A 22565-nucleotide genomic window follows, 5' to 3' on the forward strand; every position below is an offset into this window, starting at 1 on the left:
TTTGACCGTACTGTTTGACCGTGAAACAGACCTACGACCGTACGTCTGTACGGTCGTAGGTTTGTTTCCGGGCAAAACTAATGAGCAAAAGATCCGAGCGCAAACAAGGGAACGGAGCTATCCTGAGCAACATCAGGAACAGTAAGAAGGCCCGATCGGCGTGTTGGCCTCTGCCGACTGTTGGGTTGCTGTCCTGGAAGGGCGGTTGTCGCCTCAGAAAGCAATTTGCGGCCTGCTGGCGATACCGAAGTGGGAGGGTGAGCAAATAAGGCTATTTATTCCTCCTCGGTGGTGGCATCACATTCAGGTGAGCCGACGCAACTATGGACGTGGGTCTAGACGGAGTTCAAACGACTCCGAGTCGGGAAAAGGGTTGAGTGATGGTCTGCGACTCATAAACAGCAGTGTTTTCTTGTCCGATGCGCATCAGATGACCGCCAGCAGCGTGAACACGTCCGACGTGCATGAGATGACCGCCAGCAGCGTAAACACGTCCGACATGCATCAGATGACCGCCAGCAGCACGCACTCGTCAGACGTGCATCAGATGACCGCCAGCAGCGTAAACTCGTTTGACGTACATCAGATGACCGCCAGCACCGTAAACACGTCCGACGTGCATGAGATGACCGCCAGCAGCGCGCGCTCGTGCGCGCTACACCAGCTCACCGTCGGCCGTGAGCGCCAGGCTGAGGTAGTCCGAGTATTGCCGCACCACTCTTTTGATGAGGTCCACCTGTTCCAGCGTCATCTGCACGGCGTTCTTGTACTGCGACTCGCACGGCACGTACGCCGCCCAGAACTGAAACACAGCGCGCGGACATGAGCAGAATAGTCCTCCGCAGCGGGCGCATGCCCCACAATGGGGCTGGGTGGGGCAAGGCCAGTCGTTTTGAAGCTAACCGTTTCCGTGCATCACTTAGGATCTAATGGTAGAACGCACAGATGAATGTGCCCCCCCTCCCCCCTCCCCCGGAACCCCTGTTCTTAAACTGATGCTCCAGTCAGCCCTCGTAGACGGCGGTCAGCACGGCACAAAAAGCAGCACTCGGACACAAACAAACAAACACACACACACACACATACACACACACACACACACACACACACACACACACACACACACACACACACACACACACACACACACACACACACACACACACACACACACACACACACACACACACACACACACACACCAAAAAAACACTGCCGATGCCGCGGCGCACTGTACCACTCGCGACCAGGAGGAAAGCAAGAACAGTGGCTATCCGTTAATGGCGGACCGTGTTTGCATGCCGTTCAATCTTAGCGCCGCCTTTGTCTCCAAAGCGACGAAACGGCGCGTCGCCGAGCCATTGTCCAGCTGAATGCATTCAGGTGCTCTTGCGTGGGGCGGAAACAAAGCGCACCATCCGGGGCTGATCAACCATGGGGCCGCCAATGCGAGCCGCACAAACAGAGCAGTCCGGGGCAACGAACCATGGAGAAATCCCGGCGCAGTGCTGAATATCTAGCGTGCCGAACGGGTGAGCGCAATAGACGGGCCGTTCCACCACAGCGTCTGGATGTGCACGTGTGTGGGCAGGAGTGTGCGGCGTCAAACGTTGAACCGTAAGACATAGGAAACCTGCGTGTTTTGGACGTCGGCATATGCATTCGGGTTTTTCTCTTCGGGAGCATTTTACTGAACCCTGCAAGTGATTGACACCGCGTGACACCGTTGTTAGCCCCGGAACTCGTGCTATCATTAAGTAAGGCTGAGTCGCGCCGCCACGACACTAATGACAGGCAAGAGAACAGCAGCGTGCATTGTTCTAGCTGTTAACTGCGTGAGCCCAGTGCATGTTAGGCGGTGTGCCTGCAGTGCCGCAGAAAGGATGTTGGCATTACTATATCATGTTAGCTTTCCGGGTACATATACACGGCTCAGTAAGAGCGACATCGTTAACGTGAAACTCGTGCGTCAGCTATAATGCGAATGGTGTTTCTTGCATGTAGCCACGGCTGTGCCACCAATTCGTCTATGGTATAGGTTACATAGGCACAGCACAGGTCCGCGCGAGAACGTCATATCTTCCGACGACGAAGCAGCCAATGCTTTAGCGAGCTCCTCCGTATCAAGGCCAGACGGCATGCTGCACGTTTCAGAAGTCAGCGTGATTTTGCTCGGAGCAGCCACAGAGCTAAACGCTTGTGTGAGGCACGCACGTACGCACGCACGCACGCACGCACGCACGCACGCACGCACGCACGCTCACGAACACTGACCTGAGCGCCGACGTGGCCTTCCCGTAACCTCGGGATATCGGTGTGCGACCACTGGCTGGAGGCCCAAGGCTTGACCCGCCGGAGGTCGGCCGTAAAGTTGAATATCCGCAGGTTGTTGTGCACAAACTTCCTGATGTTCCACGGCAGGTCGTTGTGCCTGAAACCACAGGGTGCCTTGAGTCACAGCGTGCCTCGGTGTTTGGGTCATTATTGAGGGCGTCGGTGGAGTGAGTGCGGTGCAGAATGGCCGTGGCTAATGCGCGGGAAGAGAAAAGCTGGACGACAGAAGCGGTCCAGGCGGGTTGGATTGCTGCCATCTAACATTTGAACTGGAATTTAAGAGCCCCTAACGCCTTTTGGAAGTGCTTCTTAGGGATGCCTCGACATCAGTCTGCACTAACCAAGGTCCGGGATGCTCTTTGGAAGGGCGAAACCAAGACTCCCACCTATAAATGCGATGGCAGTTGGGTTCGCGGGGAGCGTCGGTCAGATGAACTTGGCTTGAATACGCAGTGTGCATTACTGCACAAACTGCGTTGGACTAGAGCACGTGGCTTGCACTTGAATGGTATAAGATGAAATCGAAATCAGTGCAAAACAACCATACCTCTTTTACAAAGCCCATGATCTCGCATGCCCCATACTTCAGGCCGCATTAAAAACGTGCGATATGACCCATCCTTATTATAAATCATGGGAACAGCCAGGTGTTTTTTTTAAGGAGAGACGGAACCCAGCCATCACTCAGCATAAGAGAACCAAAGGGGAGGGAGCGGGAGCCCTCTCTGGTTGCGCCTGAGTTGCGTACTGTCAGCTGTCAACTGAGTTGCGAGGCAAATAAATGTTTCACAGCGCACCACGCAGGTTTGCGTCATCGCTAATGTGGTAATAGTCCGCACCTAGTCGGCCGGTAATCCTTGTGCGCCCAGCTTGAAAATATCCCAAACTCCAACACCTTAACATGCTACATAAAATAAAAATATGGTCGGAAGCCTCGCCACGTGGAAATAAAACCGTATACCATTTTCAAATTTACATCGATGCTTGAGTTCATAGAGGTCACGATCGTTCAAAAATTGTATGGCATGATCCTCGTGCAGAGAAGTCGGGAAAAGGAGTTCGTTTCATTCCTTTGTGGGTAGCAACACTGAAAACCGAATTTCATGGCAGTTTCACAGAAAAACGCAGCTCCGTTCGGAGTTACAGTATGCAAGCAAAAGGAGTAAATAAAGTCAGTTCGTTAACACCTGAGTGTATTTTTGTTTTGTTAGAGGGGCTTTGGCTCGTTTGGTAAAAGAAGTAAATCAACTGAATCTAAAACTGGGTAATATCGTATTCTGAGTCAGAATCAATGCCATTCAAAACTAGATAGCTCTTTGATTCGGATAATATTACATTCTAGGTCAGGGACAAGGCGATTCGAATCCGAACGGTTTTGATTCGCCACTACATAATGACGAGTACCAGTTACCTGTTATATGCAGATGCCGAAAACATCATTGTTTACAATGTCCCGGCCCTATAAGGTCACCGGTCAGGTTTATCTTAGTTCACAGGATGCCACTTTGATACGCCTGGCCATACCACATCTGAGGCCTTGAAGAGAACATTTACATATCGAGGGAAACGTTTTTCTTAACAGGCCAGTTGACCCCTGACCTCAGGTCACAGTGCTTCAGGACACTGTAACACACGCCCGCACATGATACCATGGGTCATATTCGCACCTCGGTAGGTGCTTTTTCACCCGAAGCAAACGGATCTTTAAAATTGTATTCAAAATAGGTACAAGGCGATCAAGCATAGTCAGATTGCGTGAAGTAAGGCCACGTCAATATTCCAGACGGTGTGTCACGTGACGCTGGAAATGTGGGAAAAGCATGCATAAAAACATCTTGATGTAAGGCCGCGTGGCAAAGCAATGTAGGGGCGATATTTAGCAGAGGTGTGACTAAGGGGAGAATTTTTGCGTCGTGCCTCCCCCTTCCTCCTCCCTAGAGGTGGCGAGGGCCCTCTTGAGGTCGCCGAAGACGCTAGTACTTTTGGACGGTTTAAAACGCCCGTACTACTTCTAAAAAGACCCCGAGGAGGGGAATTAAACTGGGATCAAAAACTTGAAAAGGCAATCTGAATCCAACAACATGACCCGTACACAGACGGAAAGGGGACCCTTGGATGAAAGGACCACCCATAATCCGTGTCGACCAAGGGAGGAATCTTGACTACGTCATTACCATCCAGAACCATGTTTTAAACGAGACTAAATATGTGACCTGGCATGAGCTCATTAACGCCAGACTGGTCCTCAGAGCAGCTCCGACACATCCCGCTATTCTCTTCCGGCCGAGCTCTTACAGAATGCGAAGAACAATGCAAAACAAGACGCAGAAACAACACACAACTGGGCAGAGCCTCACCTTATGCTCGTAACAGGCATCGGGGCATTGTGATTACTGCAAGCCGTCAAAGTGTCATACGGTGTGCGCTTATTGTTGGCCTCTTGAAATTGCATGGCATGGTAATGTTTTTACGTTGTGAAACTGAGCCCAATTACACATATCATAAGCCATTAGCCTTATGAAGACAACGCTACACACATCACACACCATCGAAACAGAATATCGGAAAAAGGACAGAAAGTCTGGCCGTCTACATCCGTCCACTTTGTGTAATCGACGAAAAACAGAGCAGACACTTCAAGGAGGCCCCAGGATTGGCAAGGGATAAGGTGCTGATTCCTGATATCCAGCGAACCATCAGAGCGAAGCAAAACCGGGCGGCTTTCCTTAGCGACGCTATCACCTCCTGCCTTGAATTCCAATACCGACTGGATCCAGTTTCACTGAGCAGCTAAAACGAAAGGCAGGCGCACGGCCACTCTGCACTGAGCTTTAAATAATGCATCCGGAGTTAGTCACCGAGCGCTAAAGCAAAACGTGCCCGGCATGGGAGGTTCAGACTCGTCGAGAGATCCTCCAGGCGCCAGGCGTCGCGCGCTGTCAACAGGTCCCGAATGCCCGGCGTGTCGTCAAAAGATCCGGTAAACCTCTCAGGGAGAGCCGGCATCAGGCTACTTCCGACGCGGCATCAGGCCACTCGCATTGCAAGTTCCGAACGCCATTTGCGCTATGGCCCGTCAGGAGGCTCGATGCGGGCCGCTAGGTTTCTGGGAGCCGACTGCCGGCGCTGGACGCCTGGGGAATGCCAAGTGATGATGATTTCGGCTTTAGAGCCCGGGCCGGACGTACGCAAGCACCTATGAGAGTGAGAAAGGGCTTCAAATTTAAATGGGTGCGCTTTGGGCAAATGTGGTACCCGAGACGACGGACAACGCCGATCGACCTCCATTGTGTTAATCGGTGTTCACCGTTGCCATGGGGTACCACAATCGTTCGAGGAAAATTCATTTCCACCTAAATCTCCCTCTTACTCACATACCATTGCACCTTTAACATTAGCATATACACCTGGGCTTACATACCCTTCTTCTCCAGGCGGTCAATAGCATCTCTCTTCTGACCTGAATATATCGTTGACAGTGTCTAGCTACGTCAGATGATGCGGCCAAGGCCGCCCTACATCCCTATTGCACTTGGGCAGCACTGCATTTGAGCTGGGACAACGCCATGCTACGGCTAGGCAACGCCGCTACCATGTCACCAATGCCGTGGGAGCTAGCGCAACACCAGCCCGATACAGCTAGTGACATAGCACTCCCCTGGGGTTGGAACACCTGAAGCATCTGTTCGGTAATGTACAGGCAGGTGTCGCACATCCGTCTACGAGCGGTATTTCTCTTGCAATATTTGTTTTCGGGGGGGATGCTGGGCCACCGTTGCTGACATGAGCTCCCCCAGTACTCCCTTAAGCTCCTTCAATGCATATGAGCAAGGAGGGAATATTTCAATAGAAATATTGCAGGACAATTACATCACGCAGGTGGGGTACTAGGTACTTGGTACCCTAACATCCGACTACCATTATCAAATTATAGTTGTTCCAAATGGTATCCTGTGGGCAGGCAATGTGTTTGTCATTCTAGCCCAGATAAAAGTTTACGTATGCCTATTCCAACAGTCGCAAATGCATTTGTCGCACAATCTTGGCTGTGGTGGTTATACAAGATCATCGACAGCGGTAGTCATCAGTGATCCCTTAATTAGACTCAATAAGATGTTTTTCTGTGAATTACATCCGAATCCAAGAGTTTAAGAAAAGGCCAGCTTACATCAAATCGAATAAAAAAACAGTTTCTCCCCCAATATTTCTTCTGAATCTACGTTTCAATAAAAGCAACAGTATCGGGGACGCAAACTTATGTGACCGAGACCAAGGGATAAATCAGGTTCTGGGAAAGGCTAGGTCAAACTTCTCGACTGAGCCTCCAAATCGATTTAAGGAAATGACACCCTTGCTGTGCAGGAACTGTTTGGCTATGCACGGACAAGCGTTACCCACCCGTATATGAGCGGCACCTCCTGCAGGATCTGTTCGGTTGTGTGCAGGCAGGCGTTACCCACCCGTCTATGAGCGGCACCTCCTGCAGGATCTGTTCGGCTGTGAACAGCCAAGCGTTACCCATCCGTCTATGAGCGGTACCTCCTGCAGGATCTGTTTGGCTGCGTGCGGGCAGGCGTTACCCACCCGTCTATGAGCGTCACCTTCTGCCGAATCTGTTTGGCTGCGCGTATGCAGGCGTTACCCACCCGTCTATGAGCGGCACCTCCTGCAGGATCTGTTTGGCTGTGCGCAAGCGCTGCTGGAGGCCAGCCCGCGGCTCCAGTTGCAGCACCAGTGGTACGCTGACGCCGACCCCCGCCGCCAGCGCCACCACCAGCACCGCGCAGCACAGCCAGCACACGTAGCCGCAGGCTAGCCGGCGACCTGCGGCAAGGTCGCACACCGGCATCACGACCCGGCGGTACGGCGAGGTACACGGGTAGGTACAGGCGCAAGGATATTGTCGCGATGACGTCACAGGTGGAAGTTCAGTGGAGTGTACAGGGAGGTTCTGCGTCGGTGAGGCGGTCGCTGCGGTCTCACGGGTGGTACGTCAGGGAGCTATGCGGCGAGCTCATGGGTGGTACGTCAGGGAGCTATGCGCCGAGCTCACGGGTGGTACGTCAGGGAGCTATGCGGCGGTCTCACGGGTGGTACGTCAGGGAGTTATGTGGCGAGCCCAGGGGCGGAGGGGCGGTCAGTGCTGTGGATTCTGGAGGACCTACAGGAGCGGGGATCGCTGTTTGGCCAGTCACGGTCATGCATAGCTCTCTTCGAACTTATTGACAAACGGAGATACTGAAATGCGAGGGAAGTTGGTTACTCGAGCACGATTCGTACTACTATTTCGCATACAAATACCCACGGGCGGGGACTGAAGATTGAGTATAAATCGGATGGAAGGGTGGTCACGGAACAAGGGAGCCGTGCCTCCTCTGAAGGGTTAAATGTGCCAGCAGGTGTCATAGGCGTCGGGCAGGATGCGCCGCGTCAAACAACGCGGGTCTGACCACCCAGGCCAGTGGCTGCGACCTGCGAAAACACTAAACATTGAGGACGCTGGCATTGCAGGCGAATAACGGACGCTATTCCAGGAGACGGCTCTGCTGTTGATGGTGTAGCTACTGGCGATGGCGTAGCAGACTTTCGTGACGGGACGCCACACATCTGGAGAGGCCGTTTTCCCTGAAGTGGGCACAAGGCTGAATCTTTTCCCGCCGGACGCACGAGTGTCAGCTCTGCAAGTGTCCAGATAATATTTCATTCATGTGCCGACAGACTGCTAAGTTCGAAGATTGTCGGCCACCACGAGTTAGCAGCCTCTTGCCTATAATGAAATATGATTAAAGCGTCTCATGACGACGGTCGCGGCACAAGAACGACAGAGAAATGAGTGCAAATGGTGGCAGATTTGCCAAACAGGTCGTAGCTCGACTGGATGGACGGCTCGTTTTGGCGTCGACACAGTGCGGATTTTCTTCATATCGCCCATAAAGAACCCACGAAATTGACGTCTCCGGAAATGAGACCGGCAAAATCCTTAACAGAAACGCTGGCGCACCATCCAGCCACCAGAAGGAACAGTAGCACGAACATGCGCGGACTCTACACATTGGTGACTTCATAATTTTGATTCATAGCATGAGCTGTGGGACTCAATTCACGGCTTCCATGAGCCGGTGCTGGTATTTTTCAGACCAAGCCGATGCACAGAACAAGGGATCAAAATAAAAAGTTATGCACAAAATACGTTAAAAAACATCACCTTAGTTAACACGACTAAAATCACACGGTTTGCCGGCAACGCTTCCCGTAACTGTTAAAATGCTCACCATCAGTAACCTGCCACATCACTTCCAGGATTCCGTCACTCACAATACATGCCAATCTGGAACATTCTTCAGTGAAACGTTCTGAGTCCCACTGATGCAAAACCTGTTGCAACGCCACCACGTGGATCATAATCTGATTGCTACATTGTTGAATGCAAGACATGCAGAGCATACAATACAGTCATATGAAGTTCGCCATCAAATCCCGAAGTTCAGATCTAGGCATATCCAGCGGCACATGCGTGGCGGACGAATCCCCCATGCCTTAAGGCTTAAAATGACCGCATCTGTTGGCGTACGGGCCCGAGCAAATTTGGACAGCATAAGCTTTACCAAAACGACAGCAGAACAGATTGAACCCCCTCCCCCCGCGCAGTAAAACCGGCTCCAGACGCTAATATGTGTGGCTACACCCATGTCCGCTCACCAGTACCGATGACGTCAGAGTCGGCGCCTCCAGTCAGCGCCCCCAGTCGGCTCACCTCTCGTTGTCTGCTTCTTCTGCTCCTCAAGACGGATATGTTCGGCCGTGGTCGCGTCCTCGGCCAGCTGGTCCACGAAATGCTCGCTGCTGACGTCACTGATGACGTCAGACGAGCCGGCGTGGCGGATCACGTGGTTCAGCGTGCCGTAGGCGCGCTCACACTCGGGCGGGAGCACGTGGAAGTTGTGGTCGGCGGGGAACACGTGGTCCGAGACGAGATCGCATGGCCGCACAGGCCCGGGTCCGAGGTCAGTAAACTCGATGGGAGGCGGCGGCGTCTTCTGCTGCTGGCGTCGCAACGACTGGAACGGCGAACGTCGGGTCGTCAGGTCATTTGCGGACGGCTGTAACGCCTGAGGCGATCGAGTCGGCATCGCTTGCGTCTCATGATGACGGCGACGAGTGAAGTGAAGTTTGCTGCGGCGGAATGCGAATAAGTGACTTTTCACCTGAGCGTTTGACAAACATCTCGAGGTGTTGACAGAAAGTGTCACAGCAAAAGGAAATGTATAGTTAGAGGTGCCGGCAGCTGCCCAAATGCAGTTAAAAGCTGGTAAAAAACTATGAAAATGAAATGCTTCCGCCCTTAAAGCCTTCCACGTTCAGTTAAGTTATGGTGATTTGGAAGTGCGCGTCTTCATGGTGATAAGCAAATGCACCGATCAGCACAAATATATATTTTCAGTTGACTAATTCAGTTTACGGATGACTAATCGGTGCTGACTTTGGACAGTGTCCTGCATTAACAGTGGAGTCGTACACAAACCTCGTTGTTTCACTCGTACTTAATTTTTACCACGGCCAAGGTTGGCGGCTCAGATTTTCCTTCCTCCGTTTTCCTCTCAGTTCTCAGTCATCGGTATTTTTGTTGGTATTTGTGTTATGAAATATGTAAGCGATATGGAAAGCATCGGTACCGAAGATGATGTTCCATCGTCGCAAGTAAACAGAGAGGAATCACATGCCATAGAACACTCAGCAACCATCGGCAAGGTAAGGCAATGGGTAATGGAAAAGTTAGGGAACCGCGACCGCGCCACGGCGGTGGTGCGAAGTAAAAGGCCAAACTGAGTTAAGGGAATTAAACTTGAGTAGGAGTAAGTACTGGGTCCGGTTTATCAGCTTATCTCGGTGCACCGGGATGAACATGAAACGAAATGAGCGTTGCATTTTGTTTGCAACCAGCGATACATAAACAAGACTCGTAGATGCGCTTGTTGCACTTATAGACGATTGCATCGTTTATGACATTAATGATCCAACACAGCGTGTCCATCAATGCACTCGCACTTAAACAATCCTACTCCTGCATCAACGCCCTTTACACACCGTAAGCTGTACATGAACTATAATTAATGATTTGTATGTCGACCACCTACAGGGAATGTTTCACATATGAAGATATTGAAGCAAGCATCAGATCTTATGAAACAAGTTTACTTGTAACTATTTACATACCTGCCAGAAGAAAAGACTGCTCTAAGCGTAAGTTCTCTGTTAAATAAACATGCTCCTCGATAATCGCTGTTTGATTACGTCACGAAACCTCGCACAACATTGATTGAGAGCCAATTGACGGTCTTTATATCTGTAAATCGTTCTCACGAACGCCAGATATGAACGACTCGACCATTACAATTTCTTTGCCCTGGTCGCCAAATGGCTTATGGAACGGCAGGTTTTGAATGGCGTATTATGAGGACATGAATGCCAAGGTTATCTCGAAATATTTTCCCCGAAATACTCTCCCCATTTTCGCGGGCGTGTAGCTTAGAACCTACGGGAGTTCAAGTCCTAAAAAGGGCAGGACTGTGAACTTCACCGGAAGGTCATGAAGACGGCTAATTCAGTTCAAAGCCCCATACTGATGTGGAACACTGCCTTTAACGCTGCGTGAAAGTGCTGGACATGTCCGGCTCGACGAAGCTTATGCAATGACTCACGCATGTACACCAGCGTAAGCATGCAACCACGTTGATAAACGCCCCCTCCCCCCCATATATATATATATATATATATATATATATATATATATATATATATATATATATATGCCCGTCATTAAACGAAGAAAAAAAGTCGCATGAGTCGTTAGTTAGTCCTCACTGAGTCCTCAGTCGGCAGAACCTGGCGGGTGGACACGCATCCAGTCAACCACCCCGTACGAGCCTTGTGATAATTTGACCCCTTGCGCACAGCCCAATAGTGCTGGGGAATCTAACGTGCCAACAATGTCATGCCACCGTTCGTGACATGTCACGAGCGTCCAGCGGTTCAGAGGTCGCGGTACAGCTGGTTCAAGCCGAGGCACGTCACCGTTCACTTGCGAAGGACAGCGCAAGGTCATCTGAAGTTGTGTTATGACCTCCATTGACGTTGACGGTGGATGGCCGTGTACTTATAGTCAGTATTAAAGATATCTTAGTGTTTAAAAACAAAACTTTGTGCGATGTTCAGGACTCGACCCGACATCGCCACTTTGACACCACCGTGCATGACGCATCGCCAAAGATGCATTTCATGATGTATACTCCATGGAGATGAACAAATTCATGCTGACCACCGTCTTGGTCCATAATGCAAGGTCTGTGCGGTTTAGTTTGACCCCAAGGTCAAGATGTGACGTGATGTAATTCTGGCATTGAATTGTCGTTACAATGGTCACGAGCATTAGAAATGTGCAATGTATAACCACCTCACACGCCCACAACCACGAAAAAACATTCAAGTTCTTACAGAGCTAAAACTACGTCACGGAACGAAGTCACAATTTTCGCCACACGTTTGCTTGGCGCAGACCTTTGGAAATCAGGTGATAGGTAAGTAAGGTAAAAGGTAAGAGGCAAGTGGCATGACGTGGTGCGGACTGCCAGTCTATTCCAAGTTTGTGAATTACGCTTTGAGAGGCTGAAACTAAGCCAGCAAAAATCAGATGGTGCGCCGCGTGGCTTAGAAAGCAATTACGAAAAACAGATGTGGTTCATCTCTCGTCCTGCTGAGGGTCATTAACCAGGAATTAAAGTACAAGTTACACATTGTCGCCTATCACACGACCATTCGGGGTCAAATAACCATAGAATTATGGAGTGGGTAACAGTAAGTAAAACATGGACACCAGTCTATTCCATGTTGCATTGTCTGCAATATCGACGAGAACAAAGAGAACCGCGCTCTTTCGATTTGGTTATGTTTTCGAGAGCGCGATAGTGTGTGACAATTTGATGGTCATGCTTTTCTGTTCCATTGTCATGCTGTCAACAATTTTCTGATCTTAAGTAGTGTAAACAGCATTAGATGCATTACAATAGCTGGCGACTGACAAGGGAACGCAATATCGGTTGAGAAAAGAAGGTTGAGACAGAATAACTGGCATATTCAGAGACACGGATATACCAAATATTGCTCTTAACTAATTTCATGTCTCACATTTATGCACGTTAATTGCCATAAGACAGAAAGTAGTATTTTCCAGAATTTTTTAGAAAAAAACTTTGAAACGTTCGCACGTGACGTGATGCCTGTGATCTGACAAAGGTAAGCAGGCCGATTGAAAGTAACCTTGCGGTATTGAAATCTTACCTGTATACATGCATCGGTATACTAACGTATCTGTTACTTTAAGTGCAGAAAGTGGTTTAAAGATAGCTCGGCTGCATCCTCATACCGTGCTTATACCGACATTCAGAATGCCGACATCAGTGAATTTGTGTCGTCTCGAAAGCGGTGAAAATAAATGAAACTATGTAATATATTAGTGAGTGCAACTGAAAGCAGCTATGACCAGCTACTTGACCTGGTTTCTATCGCAAACGCGCCCTACTTTTAGCGAAAAAGATGCATCCCGTTGGTGTACTTTACTCACAAACAGCCAGTTTGCAATGTTTTTATAGCCTTGCGTTAGCTCATCTTACCAGACGGCAGCAACATACATAATGCAGTAGAAAACCGTGGTACTACCCCACAGCAGCCACACACCTTCTCAAAGAGCTCGACTGTGCAGATGGCGGTGCCTTTTCGTTTCCACGGCGGACTGAAAAACCGGATGTTAGAGGAGGAAAAGGCAGACGAAAAAACCCGCAGCACAGACGTCAACGATTTTATACCGTTGGATGTAACAGGGAGATCAATGGCGGCGCTTAATGCCTCATTTGGAAGCAATGGATTGTGTGTTGCATTCACGTGGTCTGGGCCTTGTATTGTTTGCTGTTCAAATACGTCAAATTGAAGTCAATTCACTGCGAATATCGTGATATGCAGCCCTTTTGTCTAGTCGGTATTGACACGGCGTTTAAATGGCCCTGCGCAACTCATTCGCACATTTCCAGCGATCGTGCTTATGCAAGTTAATGGCATGCTCATGGATCAAATTTTCCATTAAAATTCGGATGCTCCGAACCCATTGAGCCTAATCAAATTAGCAATATCTCGAATTGTCGGCAGTTAACGGCAGACGATATGGGCTCAATGTCACCCTATCTGCGGCATGAGCCCATGTCGGTCTGAGCAAGAGCACTGCCGGAGACACTTAGCCCGCTTTATCATTTCCCGAGCGGGCGGCCGGGCGCCCACAGGCCGCGCTCTGGCTCACACGGGCGGCCGGTTCGGCTCTACGTGCAGCCGCGATGCGTGGACGGCCACCGGCGCGGTGCGGCGCTCATTAGTCTGATTGTTTGATTCCTCGGTTGGGTGTCGGTCGCAGCGATTGTATGCTCCGCGTGGCACAGGCCTCTCTCGGCTGCTGGGAGGGGCGGCGCGACATGGCCGCTACCTGTGTTCTTGACTCCATCGTTTCAGCCATATCGCAACTGGACGGGCAGACCAAATAAACCGGCAGGCGCAGCATATAACCGCCCATAAAAACGATCGGTGAATTTTTCGTTCGTGGCTTTTTCATGTAGAAGGAGCTTCAGCATGCTGCAAAACGACCGCAGCACTCAAACGGCAGGTGCTCGGCGCAAATGTGACGCTCTTGTGCATAGCATGGTCGCAAATCTCTCTGTGCACTATGCACACACAAAAACAATACAGGCACTCAACAGTCGTGGATTATGGTAAGGTGTCATAACAACAACAACAACAACAACAAAACGCTTGTTCGACGCTCTTGAGAGATATTATACGAGCCAATTTGTGCAATCGCGCAACTGGTTTACGATCTCCAAAGTAGTCTGGAGGCTTGCGGGTGCATATGGTCATGATCTTCGACTTTGGGACAATGGTAAAAGCTGGTGACTCAAAAAGGGCCTGAATGCCTGACAGAGAAAGAATAAGGCCTGTTCTAGCTCAAGATCGAATGCCCTACAGCGCTCTTTAGGGATAGCTGCCCAAAACAACCGGACAATGTTCTACCGGTGCTTCTATATGCTCCCAATAAAGCACATTGGTCTCTCACTAGCCCAACCACCACGCTACAAGCCAGCAGCCCCACACAAACCGAACACGTCGAGTTCTCAGTCAAGGGAGCCTTCCACAACAGCAGCAGATCGGTCATTCAGCGATACACTAGGCAGCAAACCAACCGTTTCATTCGACCAGCTCGGGCCCAAGGAACTGGCACACACATTGAATAGCGCACGACACACATCAACATGATCGTATGCGGAGAGAAATTGAGTCCTTACGCTAGTGACTGAAAAATACCTCAGTTGATGCAGAAATCGGCACTGACATCCGCACGACACGGCAGAAGATGCAGCAGCAATGAATCGAAACCCCTGCAACTCAAAGTCGCTGCGACTTTACGAAGACCAGCCCGAATGCCACTTCCGGCTTGTTCGGTGCGAACTGCAGTGGGTGTGCCTGGATCTCAGTGATGGATCCCGGATCCCGTAGTGCTCTGTGCTTATAGGTTCTTGAAACAGGATCCTGGAATATTTTTGTGCCCCAGGCACTAAGCGCGGAATCGCTCCAGGTCGCAGGTTGGCCAGTCAACGTCACGGCCAGGTCGGCCAGTCGTCAGGTCTCTTCACATCGCGGGTCGGCCAGTTGTCAGGTCTCTTCACATCGCGGGTCGGCCAGTGGTCAGGTCTCTTCACATCGCGGGTCGGCCAGTGGTCAGATCTCTTCGCATCGCGGGTCGGCCAGCGGTCAGGTCTCTTCACATCGCGGGTCGGCCAGTGGTCAGGTCTCTTCACATCGCGGGTCGGCCAGTTGTCAGGTCTCTTCACATCGCGGGTCGGCCAGTGGTCAGGTCTCTTCGCATCGCGGGTCGGCCAGTGGTCAGGTCTCTTCACATCGCGGGTCGGCCAGTGGTCAGGTCTCTTCACATCGCAGGTCGGCCAGTTGTCAGGTCGCTTCACGTCGCAGGTCGGCCAGTCAACGTCACGGCCAGGTCGGCCAGTGGTCAGGTCTCCTCACATCGCGGGTCGGCCAGTGGTCAGGTCTCTTCACATCGCGGGTCGGCCAGTTGTCAGGTCTCTTCACATCGCGGGTCGGCCAGTGGTCAGGTCTCTTCGCATCGCGGGTCGGCCAGTGGTCAGGTCTCTTCACATCGCGGGTGGGCCAGTTGTCAGGTCGCTTCACGTCGCAGGTCGGCCAGTCAACGTCACGGCCAGGTCGGCCAGTGGTCAGGTCTCTTCACATCGCGGGTCGGCCAGTTGTCAGGTCTCTTCACATCGCGGGTCGGCTAGTGGTCAGGTCTTTTCACATCGCGGGTCGGCCAGTGGTCAGGTCGCTTCACGTCGCAGGTCGGCCAGTGGTCAGGTCGCTTCACGTCGCAGGTCGGCCAGTCAACGTCACGGCCAGGTCGGCCAGTGGTCGGGTCTCTTAACGTCGCAGGTCGGCCAGTGGTCAGATCGGCCGCGTCAATTGCAATGCTACTGAGTGAGCGCCCGCCGCTAAATGTCGAGCCCAAGTTTGCCGCCGCTGACCTTTTCAGTTGGCGTTCAAGCGTAAGTACAAAACTTGACACGAACGCTCTGCACGTGGGGTAAATCGCAAGCGGGGGTTGGTGGAAGGGGCCAGCCTGATATGCCTTTAAAAACAGCACTTCCACGGCGAACAGAGAGCACTCGCGCATCGATGTTCGATGCCGAACTGCGCAGCCGGCCTCCGGATGTACTTCGCTTCACGGCCTCCAAAAGTCAGGTCAGCGAAGGCGGACCACAGCCCGCATCGCAAGGTTGGCCATCTTGAACAGCTTCTGGCTGTCTACGCTGCCGGACGTCAGCCCAGCGTTCCCCTCCCCCCCCCCCCCCTCAGCGGCGTACAAACTTCGCCAGCGGCTTGCCAAATTCCAGTCTCTCGGGAACCCCGACCGTCCGGTCACTGCTTACCATATCAATGACAAAATAAATTGCTGGGAATCGGCGCGGTCTGGGTCTGCAGCCAGCTAGACGCCCGCTGTCTGTCCCCTACCGTCGCGATTCCTGGAGTAGCAGTTGAAGCTGATGTGCAGTGAGGGATGCCGCCTGCATGCTGCAGCGCGGCGCGGAGTGGCGTAGTTTGCGTCTCGTCGGACGCGTGACTCGGAGCCCACGGAGCTCGGCAGGCGGTACCCGTGTAAGGCACGTGATGCGTGGCTGGCTCGGCGGCGTGATCCGTTCTCCTCTGTGTCATAGGACGAGCCTAAATATGTGGTCGCAACTGCGTGGAATCGGGCGTCATTACACAGTTTACTGACACAACGCCTCTGGAATCATGAACAAGCTGTCGGGTGATGTGATTTGCTAGCCCCGAGATCCCCCCAGCAAGTCAGAGTTCATGTACACTAGGACTTGTGCTTGACCACCTTATCAAGAAGGCTCGCGTTGCACCTCGCCACCGTCTCATGCTCAGGTCGATGTGGCGTAGCTCGACCTGCGGTTCCTGTTCCCGGAGCTGGGCTGTGACCGAGCGTCGCCGTCAGCTGCTGGTCCGAAATAGACTGACAGCCCATGCCCTCGCACACAGCTGCTCGCAGGGCCCAGCAGCGGACCGCCCAGATTACGGCCGCCGAGAGTTTAAAGTGCTGGCGCTGGAACTGCGCACTGAGTCGTGGCCGGCGAGTGCCAGTGTTTGCTTATAATGTCCCGTGACCATTGTATGGGTTACTCGGCCATTAAATGAATGTGGGACCCGAGCACATCACAGGGCATGAATACTTGAATTATTGCCTAGTTTGGACAAAATAGCAACAGGAAAGCACAGTGGTACTCACTAGGAGATTCTGTACGCACAAGCCTTGTATTTGCACAAGCCTTGTATGCTAATTTCGTACATTAGGAAGAAGGGTAATGGCTGAGCTTCTAACCGCACATTAGATAAGATTAGCTCTAAGAATGTGAGTTTCTTTACTATACTTCTTACCGTTCACGACTTGGAGCGTGTTGTCCATGACGCTTTAAATTTAAGCTCCGATTTTGATTTAGGATACCCATGCCTTCACGTGCTATCATCCGCTCACGACCTGATCATTGAGAGCCATGGTCTACAACTGTGTGATGTGCAGCTGCCCGCCCAGTGACCCGAACTGCCTACGCCTCTGACTTGGCCCGGAGCGGATAATCACGTGACCGACCGGGCGTCGGGTCGGCGGCCGGCCGGGGAATACAGATTGTGCCAGGACTCGTGGCGTGCGGATTGCGGGATCGGCTGTCGGGGCAGCAGCGACCGAAGTAGCGGCTGTCGGGGCAGCAGCGACCGAAGCAGCGGCTGTCGGGGCAGCAGCGACCGGAGCAGCGGCTGTCGGGGCAGCAGCGACCGAAGCAGCGACTGTCGGGGCAGCAGCGACCAGAGTAACGGTTTTCTACAGCTTATTGGATAGAACAGCTTAGGGACTTACTGGTCGCCCAGGCCCCCTGGTCGCGAAGGGGAACTTTTGATCGCTTGTGGGCTCTTTTATCCATCGAAGTGTTCGCTTGGTTGGTGATAGCCTACTGGCCGCTCAGCAACCCATCTGGCCGCCAGAGCATATATCTATAAGTAAATGACCCTTGGACATCTGTTTAAGGGGGGGGGGGCGATAAGTGCTTAGGAGCTGGTCAGGTTACTGATGAACCGCCCTCGGGCCACTCAAGAGCCCTCGGACTATTGAGACTGTCTCTCAGTTTTCAGAGCCCAAGGTCAGCTCAGGACCACATCAGGAGCTTAAAACCCTTCCTCTCAAGACCTTCTTCTTCTCATGACCCTCATGACCCAAGACCCTAATGACCCTCTCATCGTTGCATGACCTTCTGTATGCAAAGGGTTATAGGGACGCTAGGATCACCGGTAGCTGATTTGTATCATGTTGGTGGAAATGCATGTCATTTCATTGTTGAAACGACTGGAAATCATTAAGCCTGAGCCCGGAATTGTTGGAACCTTTGGTTCGTCAAACATGCAACAGTCTTCTAAAAGTGGACTGCAGCAGAAGGCGATTGCTTTTTATTGTTTGTTTTTTCTCAGCATGGCAAGAATTTGAAACAACCGAGATTTGTACTTCTCATACAGTTCTGTGATCCCTTTTCCGCGACTCCGATGCACCTTTTCCCCAGCACGTCCCCACTACCCCTCGCGTAGCACTTGCGAAGTCGCCTTCACCTCAATCTGAGCCCGACCCGGAACCCAGTATATTGCTCTTTTCTGTCCAGGCGACCCAGAAACACATTTTAAACCTGTGCAACCAATTACTGAGGCGCATCGAAAGGCGCCCACCAGGCAACACGCCGTGCCAGGCTTAGAGCATGCCTGAGGTACGTGGGAGAGTATGGTGATGGCTGGGGTCGGGCTCGAAGCGCACACGTGGTTTCCATGGGGGGGGGGGGACATGACCTCGACGAGGCCTGCATATTTTACGTCATCTCTCAGTGCTACATGTCACCGGCTGAAATTTTGTCATGTTTTCAGCCGAGGTCCTTCGGTCGAGGTGTCGAGGTCCTTCGCCGTTTTCTTCGCGGTCGAGGATAGCAAATTAAGCCGTAGATCGAATTAAAACGTGAATGCAAAGTAAGGCCCGAGGGTAAGGGAAGACTTCTTTTGTGATTGATCTATTCCATTGTGTAGGGCCGGTGCGCCTGCATCCTTCGCAGCAATAGATATCCTGGCATGAGTTCAATGATATTGTATAGCTGAAGGTTTCGGTTGTGTGCATGATATCGCAAGTTACGACGACAAAAGGGGCTTTCAGTGATACGCTGATTTCTGATTACGCTGCTGGGCATGAACGCCATTGTAACTTCTTGTCTTATAGTATCGCATTCAGCTCCAGGCAACAATTTGGCCGCTGAAATTCAGTCGGCTACACAGAATACATTTTTACCACACCCAGGCAATGTCTTTTCTAACGTTTGTTTTTTAGGTACCTTTCCAGTATATTGTCTATTGCACGTGTCTTGAAACCAAAAATGTGTCCCTTGCATTTCTAGTTTATGAGAAGCGCCGACTTCTTAGGAACACTGCACGGCGATCCACTGTCGAGGCAGGCGGCGGGCAACCGACGATTGCGCGGACTTGCGGTGCGGGTCGACCCTGTTACATCGACGGAGCCTACGCCATAAACGTACGCCCAAATACGGATAAAATTGCATGTTCTTGTACTCAGAATTATGCAAAGAATACGCCTGCGGAAATCTATTGTCCCCACATGGCATACTCCAGTGCATATGAGCATGTACAGCCGAAAAAGTTTCAACTTGAGGACAATTTTTTACCCGGCCTGACTAAGCCAATTTCCGCGGTACCGACACAACATTAACAGTCACAAGGTGTCGCATAGAGCAATCCACCGTAAATTTTCCGCGGGCGCCATCATGTGTAAGTCTGGGAACGGCAGGGGACGTACCCCCTCCCCCCTTATCAGCCTGTGTTGTCAAAACCGGCGGATCGGGGCAAGAGCCATTATCTGGTTAACAGTTCTGTATGACGCGTATCACCGTCAAACCAAGCAATGACGGAACAGCCCGAAGACAGCGGCGCAGTCCCGCCAACGCGTTGGACCAGACCAGACATTGATGTAGACCGCTGGCTTCCGATAAAGACCTACCGACACTGATGCCTCGCAAAGTGCTTCTGCATTACTCCTTAATCTTTGATAAGGCTGGGCTTCCCAAAAATCCTTAAGACTCGCTCGGGTGAGGGGCCAATTCGACTCACGAAGGTTTTCCCGGAATGGTTTCCGAACGGCACAGCGAGTCAATTTATCGGGAATCTTTCAATCTGATGCAGCAACGGAACCTTAACGAAGTCATGTACTTCTGAGATACGTTCTCAGGCAACACAACAATCGAATAAACAAATTACATTCACATAGGGTCAGGTATGGAGGTCAGACCAAGGTCAAAGCCAGCCTGCTTTATTATTATAGGGCTTGCTGTGTAGCGATATTTCTGGTGCTCATCTCGAATTTCTTAATGACGGGAACCACTTTATACATCTTCCATGCACGTCTTAAACGTCGGAGTAGGTCACTTACCTAACATGGCCCGGGTAAACATTTTGTTTTTAGGAACACACTGCCTGGCGTTATCTTTGTCGCTTTTTTAATGCAAAATTCAAAGCGGTCTCGTCCGATTTCGGTCGCCATGGCCTTTGAAAGGTTAAACAAGGTTACTGACCTTAAATGAGCATGCGATCTTTGGTTTAGAACAGGTATCTAGGTACTGGGGCACTTTGGAGACCAACCTGGGGTTTGCCATTGTTTGACCTTATTTGACCTGAAGGTGATGACCTGGGAGCCTCAAGGTTTGATCTAAGTAAGTTCACGTACAAGCCAATACACCATGTGAATTTGGTGTCTCTAGCTTTTTAGTTCCTGAGAACTCAGGGATACGGATTGACCCCACCCGAGCGAAGGGTATCCGACCGGCCAGCCGGGTGCGTGTTAATGGTATAATTGCACGGAAGGTTGTAGCATGTCTCCAACTTATTTGGTGCCTTTGCTTCCTGGGTTTGCTGAGGAGCAGTAATCCGGCAGATGAGTACCGCATTACGGTACATACGTTCGGGAAGTGTCTTGGTAAAGGTGATGCGCAAAGGGCGGGGAGGGGGGCTGGCGGTTGAGAAGCGCAAACAGGACGCATCTAGCTTATTCTACACATCTGAAATGAGGAAGCTTGTTGGCATGCCCAGGCATCTTGAATTCCATAGCATGCTGTGAAAACTGGCATATTTAACGTGTGCTGAGTTGAGATCATAGCAATGTGATTTCGCCGGTGTATGGCATGCTTTTTACAGCTGGGCTAAGAGAAGTTTCTAACGGTCACTTGGCACCTGAGACGCATTTTCTACCAATTCAAATAAAACAATTGCAAACGATCACGAGCAACTAGCACACTATGAGTATACGGCCTTCAGTGGACGGCGGGTGATGATGAAATCTGGAATAAGGAAATATTTGTACTTGGGCGGAATACCGGACCATCAAGATGGTGATTGTGGCCGGAAAAGGGGAAGGAGTAGAAAACAATTAGTAAGCAGCCAAGTGTTGCATGCCCCAACCCATTTTTGGGGTGTTAAATATGTCCGCAGTTTTATAACTTTTTATCTCATTGTAAAAAGTGTCATCACCCCTCTACCTAAGTGAAAAGCACTTTAAGGGAACTGCCATCTCGTGCCCTCATAATTCGGCATCAGCGGAAGATTTCACCCGCGTTCTGGGCCCTGTCTTCTCAGACAACGGAGGCTCCGTTCTGCTAAGAGTGGACGGCGGTCTGCGGCTGACGTCCAGCCCGGCCAGTCGATTTCTTCAGGCGCCGGGGTGCTCGCCGGGAGATATCATCGCCTGGGCATCCCAGGCCAAATGGTCAAGCCGAGAGCGCCGTCAACCCGTGAAGCACCTGGTCATGAAGACATCCACAGGTGGTCTGGCGCCTGATCCTGGCCGCATCCACAGATCGTCTGGACAGCGACAGGTTCGCCAGGGCGCCTCTGGAACCCCGCAACACCCCACGAGCCGACAGACGGTCCGTGGCGCAAATCTTGTTCGGACATTCCCTGCGGTCATTCAGCCCGGCGCACCATCGTGCATCGTGGAAGGGTAGCGTGCAGAGGATGAACTTGGCATTAGTGCAGCGGATGTGCGCAAACTAGCATTAGTGCGGCGGATATGCGCGAGCTGGCACTAGTGCGGCGGATATGCGCGAACTGGCATTAGTGCAGCGGATATACGCGAACTGGCATTAGTGCGGCGGATATGCGCGAGCTGGTATTAGTGCGGCGGATATGCACGAGCTGGCGTTAGTGCGGCGGATATGCGCGAGCTGGCATTAGTGCGGCGAATATGCGCGAGCTGGCATTAGTGCGGCGAATATGCGCGAGCTGGCATTAGTGCAGCGGATATACGCGAACTGGCATTAGTGCGGCGGATATGCGCGAGCTGGCATTAGTGCGGCGGATATGCGCGAGCTGGCGTTAGTGCGGCGGATATGCGCGAGCTGGCATTAGTGCGGCGAATATGCGCGAGCTGGCATTAGTGCAGCGGATATACGCGAACTGGCATTAGTGCGGCGGATATGCGCGAGCTGGCATTAGTGCGGCGAATATGCGCGAGCTGGCATTAGTGCGGCGGATATGCGCGA

At 51.6% G+C, this 22565-nt stretch overlaps 1 pseudogene; it reads right to left on the reverse strand.

Moving 5' to 3' along the window:
* Positions 1 to 22565, reverse strand: part of LOC119089702 (dipeptidase 1-like) — a 97227-nt pseudogene that overhangs the window by 25676 nt on the left and 48986 nt on the right.

The sequence above is a fragment of the Pollicipes pollicipes genome, unplaced genomic scaffold (assembly GCF_011947565.3).
Source record: "Pollicipes pollicipes isolate AB1234 unplaced genomic scaffold, Ppol_2.1 Scaffold_3087;HRSCAF=3621_pilon_pilon_pilon, whole genome shotgun sequence".
NCBI lineage: Eukaryota > Metazoa > Arthropoda > Thecostraca > Pollicipedomorpha > Pollicipedidae > Pollicipes > Pollicipes pollicipes.